Source organism: Triticum dicoccoides, chromosome 5A (genome assembly GCF_002162155.2).
Source record: "Triticum dicoccoides isolate Atlit2015 ecotype Zavitan chromosome 5A, WEW_v2.0, whole genome shotgun sequence".
In the NCBI taxonomy this organism is placed as follows: Eukaryota; Viridiplantae; Streptophyta; class Magnoliopsida; order Poales; family Poaceae; genus Triticum; species Triticum dicoccoides.
Genome location: NC_041388.1, coordinates 711,230,041 through 711,235,588, shown reverse-complemented (window position 1 = coordinate 711,235,588; position 5,548 = coordinate 711,230,041). Strand labels below are relative to the sequence as shown.

The 5,548-nt window shown below is 52.2% G+C and overlaps 1 pseudogene; it reads left to right on the top strand.

Moving 5' to 3' along the window:
• Window positions 1-3,452: 3,452 nt before the first annotated feature.
• The window catches only part of LOC119300574, an 8,128-nt pseudogene continuing 6,032 nt past the window's right edge, over window positions 3,453-5,548 (top strand).

The window sequence follows — 5,548 nt, the reverse complement described above, 5'->3', positions numbered from 1 at the left end:
TATACAGACTTTCGGAGAAGCCTGTATTTACAAGAAAGTGAGTGGGAGCTCTGTAGCATTTCTGATATTATATGTGGATGACATATTACTAATTGGAAATGATATAGAATTTCTGGATAGCATAAAGGGATACTTGAATAAGAGTTTTTCAATGAAAGACCTCGGTGAAGCTGCTTACATATTAGGCATAAAGATCTATAGAGATAGATCAAGACGCTTAATTGGACTTTCACAAAGCACATACCTTGACAAGATTTTGAAGAAGTTCAAAATGGATCAAGCAAAGAAAGGGTTCTTGCCTGTGTTACAAGGTGTGAAGTTGAGTCAGACTCAATGCCCGACCACTGCAGAAGATAGAGAGAAAATGAAAAATGTTCCCTATGCTTCAGCCATAGGCTCTATCATGTATGCAATGCTGTGTACCAGACCTGATGTGTGCCTTGCTATAAGTTTAGCAGGGAGGTACCAAAGTAATCCAGGAGTGGATCACTGGACAGCGGTCAAGAACATCCTGAAATACCTGAAAAGTACTAAGGATATGTTTCTCGTATATGGAGGTGACAAAGAGCTCATCATAAAAGGTTACGTTGATGCGAGCTTTGACACTGATCCAGACGATTCTAAATCGCAAACCGGATACGTGTTTACATTAAACGGTGGAGCTGTCAGTTGGTGCAGTTCTAAACAAAGCGTCATAGCAGGATCTACATGTGAAGCGGAGTACATAGCTGCTTCGGAAGCAGCGAACGAAGGAGTCTGGATGAAGGAGTTCATATCCGATCTAGGTGTCATACCTAGTGCATCGGGTCCAATGAAAATCTTTTGTGACAATACTGGTGCAATTGCCTTGGCAAAGGAATCCAGATTTCACAAGAGAACCAAGCACATCAAGAGACGCTTCAATTCCATCCGGGATCTAGTCCAGGTGGGAGACATAGAGATTTGCAAGATACATACGGATTTGAATGTTGCAGATCCGTTGACTAAGCCTCTTCCACGAGCAAAACATGATCAGCACCAAGGCTCCATGGGTGTTAGAATCATTACTGTATAATCTAGATTATTGACTCTAGTGCAAGTGGGAGACTGAAGGAAATATGCCCTAGAGGCAATAATAAAGTTATTATTTATTTCCTTATATCATGATAAATGTTTATTATTCATGCTAGAATAGTATTAACCGGAAACATAATACATGTGTGAATACATACAGAGTGTCACTAGTATGCCTCTACTTGACTAGCTCGTTAATCAAAGATGGTTGTGTTTCCTAACCATGAACAAAGTGTTGTTATTTGATTAACGAGGTCACATCATTAGTTGAATGATCTGATTGACATGACCCATTCCATTAGCTTAGCACCCGATCTTTTAGTGTGTTGCTATTGCTTTCTTCATGACTTATACATGTTCCTATGACTATGAGATTATGCAACTCCCGTTTGCCGGAGGAACACTTTGGGTGCTACCAAACGTTGTTACTTAACTGGGTGATTATAAAGGAGCATTACAGGTGTCTCCAAAGGTACATGTTGGGTTGGCGTATTTCGAGATTAGGATTTGTCACTCCGATTGTCGGAGAGGTATCTCTGGGCCCTCTCGATAATGCACATCACATAAGCCTTGCAAGCATTACAACTAATATGTTAGTTGTGAGATGATGTATTACGGAACGAGTAAAGAGACTTGCTGGTAACGAGATTGAACTAGGTATTGGATACCGACGGTCGAATCTCGGGCAAGTAACATACCGATGACAAAGGGAACAACGTATGTTGTTATGCGGTCTGACTGATAAAGATCTTCATAGAATATGTAGGAGCCAATATGGGCATCCAGGTCCCTCTATTGGTTATTGACCGGAGATGTGTCTCAGTCATGTCTGCATTGTTCTCGAACCGTAGGGTCCGCACGCTTAACGTTACGATGACAGTTATTATGAGTTTATGCATTTTGATGTACCGAAGTTAGTTCAGAGTCCCGGATGTGATCACGGACATGACGAGGAGTCTCGAAATGGTCGAGACATAAAGATTGATATATTGGAAGCCTATGTTTGGATATCGGAAGTGTTCCGGGTGAAATCGAGATTTTACCGGAGTACTGGGAGGTTACCGGAACCCCCCGGGAGCTATATGGGCCTTAGTGGGCTTTAGTGGAAAGGATAAAGGGGCAGCCCGAGGTGGGCCGCGCGCCTCCCCCCTCCCCTAGTCCTATTAGGACAAGGAGAGGTGGCCGGCCCCCCTCTCTCTCTTTCCCCCCTCGAGGAATCCTATTCCAACTAGGATTGGGGGGGAATCCTACTCCCAGAGGGAGTAGGACTCCCTTGGCGCGCCCTCCTTGGCCGGCCGCCCCCTCCCCCTTGGCTCCTTTATATACGGAGGCATGGGGGCACCTCTAGACACACAAGTTGATCCTTGAGATCGTTCCTTAGCCGTGTGCGGTGCCCCCTGCCACCATATTCCACCTCGATCATATTGTAGCGGTGCTTAGGCGAAGCCCTGCGACGGTAGAACATCAAGATCGTCACCACGCCGTCGTGCTGACGGAACTCCTCCCCGACGCTTTGCTGGATCGGAGCCCGGGGATCGTCATCGAGTTGTGCGTGTGCTAAGAACTCGGAGGTGCCGGAGTAACGGTGCTTGGATCGGTCGGGTCGGGAAGACGTACGACTACTTCCTCTATGTTGCGTCAACGCTTCCGCAGTCGGTCTGCGTGGGTACGTAGACAACACTCTCCCCTCTCGTTGCTATGCATCACGTTGATCTTGCGTGTGCGTAGGAAATTTTTTGAAATTACTGCGTTCCCCAACACCAGAGATACCTCTCCGTCATATGGAGTGACAAATCCCAGTCTCAATTCGTGCCAACCCAACAGACACTTTCGGAGATACCCGTAGTGCACCTTTATAGCCACCCAGTTACGTTGTGACGTTTGGCACACCCAAAGTATTCCTATAGTATCCGGGAGTTGCACAATCTCATGGTCTAAGGAAAAGATACTTGACATTAGAAAAGCTCTAGCAGACGAACTACACGATCTTGTGCTATGCTTAGGATTGGGTCTTGTCCATCACATCTTTCCCTTAATGATGTGATCCCGTTATCAATGACATCCAATATCCATAGTCAGGAAACCATGACCATCTGTTGATCAACGAGCTAGTCAACTAGAGGCTCACTAGGGACATGTTGTGGTCTATGTATCCACACATGTATCACGACTTCCGGATAATACAATTATAGCATGAAAAATAGACAATTATCATGAACAAGGAAATATAATAATAACCATTTTATTATTTCCTCTAGGGCATATTTCCAACAGGGAGTGCGGCCGCAGCGCGGGGCCGGAGAGGGCGAGCGCCTCCACGAGCGCCAGTCCCCAGAAGCCGCGGGGCGGGGGGAGCGGGACAGGCCCCGGGAGCCGCGGCGAGCCGGGGAGCGGCGCTCATGACGGCGTCCGTCACGGAGCGCGCGCAGCTCCCGCCGGAGCTCCTCCTCCCGGCACAAGGCATCAGGGGAGGGGCGGGCCTCCTCGTGCCGGTCAACCGAGCGCCGTTTGGGGCGGGACGCCCCGTCGTCCCACTCGCGCGGCATAGCCGGGAACGGCGAGGGGGAGGGGAGGCCGGGGAGAGGCGAACACCGAGGGAGGCTGGACGGAGGAGGTGACAGGTCGGGGGGAGGAGGGAGCAGGCAGGGTCGGGGGAGGCGGCGGTGGGAGGAACTGAGGCGGACGGAAGGCCACCTGGGAGCCAGATTGATGCCACCAGAGGCCTGGATCTATGGCACGAAGCCAACCCAGGAGCAGCCGGCCGGTCTGGCGGATGGGGCGGGGGCCCAGGATCGGGGAGCCGAGGATGGGCCGGGCCACGGCCCAGGAGGCCGTCCGCAGGTGAGGCGCGGGCCAGTAGGTCGTCCGCAGGCGAGGCGCGGCCCAACGAGCGAGGAGGAGCCACGGTCCGTAGGGTTTCCCCCCGGGGAGCCGGACTCGCCGCCGTCGCTGCCGCCGGCGACCCGGCCGCAGGGACCAACCACGGACTATGCCAGGGAATGGATGCCCGGAAGCACAGCGTGGAGGAGCCGAAAGAGGCAATGAAAGGGCGGAAGAGCGATGCGTGTACCACCGGAGCCGCGGGGAGGAAATCACGGCGAGCCACCGGCTGGGCCGGAGACGCCGGGCTTCCGCAGACCACCGAGCGGCGCCACGACGAGCGAGCACGGCCCTGGTCGGAGCGGCCAGCCACCCCCCCCCCCAAGACCGCGGCCGACGGCGACGAACCCCTCCCGTGCGCAAGGACGTGCCTTGAATCCCACCCGCCCGAGTCGAGCTCGAGGGCGGCGTCGGCGTCCGCGGCGGCCGCGAGCCGGCGACCAAACCCCTCACGTGGGGGGCTGAGCCACCGGCCCGGCTGGGCCTAGCGGAGCGACGGGAAGCGACGGGCAGGGGAGAGGGGCGTCCAGTCAAGGGAGACAGCGGCTCCTTGTCGGCCAGATCGGCCTAGCGCACGCGAGGGACGGGAGCCGGGGCGGGCGAAGGGAGGGGAGGGACGAACACGCCGCTAGGCGCCGGTGAGACGGGGGGAGCTCGGACACCGGGGGGACGCCGGAGCCCGGGGAGGCGGCGGGGGCGTCGACCAACGGAGGCGGGGGCGAGCCGCCACCGCAGTCGCTAGGGCGCGCAGCAGCCATCTTTAAGCGTCAATTAGCCCCGGATCGTCCTGGTTTATTAGCCCCCCTCATATTTAGTGTCATACTTTGACCATGATTTTAACTAAGAAAAATATAAGTTATACATATCAAGAATAATATCAACGAAAACTATGTTTAAATATGAATCAAATGATATAATTTTTTTATAAAATGCGTTAATATTTATTAGTTAAATCTATAATCCAACTTTAACATAAAATACAAAGAGGACTAATAAATCGAGACGGAGATAGTACACGCATAACAACTGTAGTTTCCTAACAGTGTTATACATGTGGCCCACATGTCCTGAGCTCCCTGTGGCTTAGTCCACGCAGCTGGCCTTCGGGGCCTTTTCTTGACCGAACCAGAAGAGATTCTTCTTAGTGCAAAACCATGGGGATTCTCTTCCCTGAACTGGCTGAGTTTTTTTATTATACGCATGACTTATTGCAACAAAATAGCTATTTTATTAACACAAATATTAACAACATAAAGTATAACTTTAGTTTTATGAGCTGTATAAACAATTGTCTGTTCTACCCGACAACTGTAGTGGGTGGCGAGTTACTATACAAGTTTGCAGATGAAAAGGAGGAGATGCATAGAGGCAAACAAACAGGAAGCAACGGTTAGGATGTTGTTAGAGCATCTCCAGCCGCGCCCCAGAAAGGCCTCCCCAGGCGAGATTTTCGCGTCGGCGCAGAAAAATCGGCCCAGTCGCGCCCTCAGATTTTCGCCGACCTAGGCCGAAATTAACGCCGGCGGACCCAGGCCGAACCCGGCGCGCTGGGGGCGCTCGAGGACGCCGGGGCGAGCGGTTTTGGCGCGAAAGAGCCGTGGGCCCGCCGCGTCAG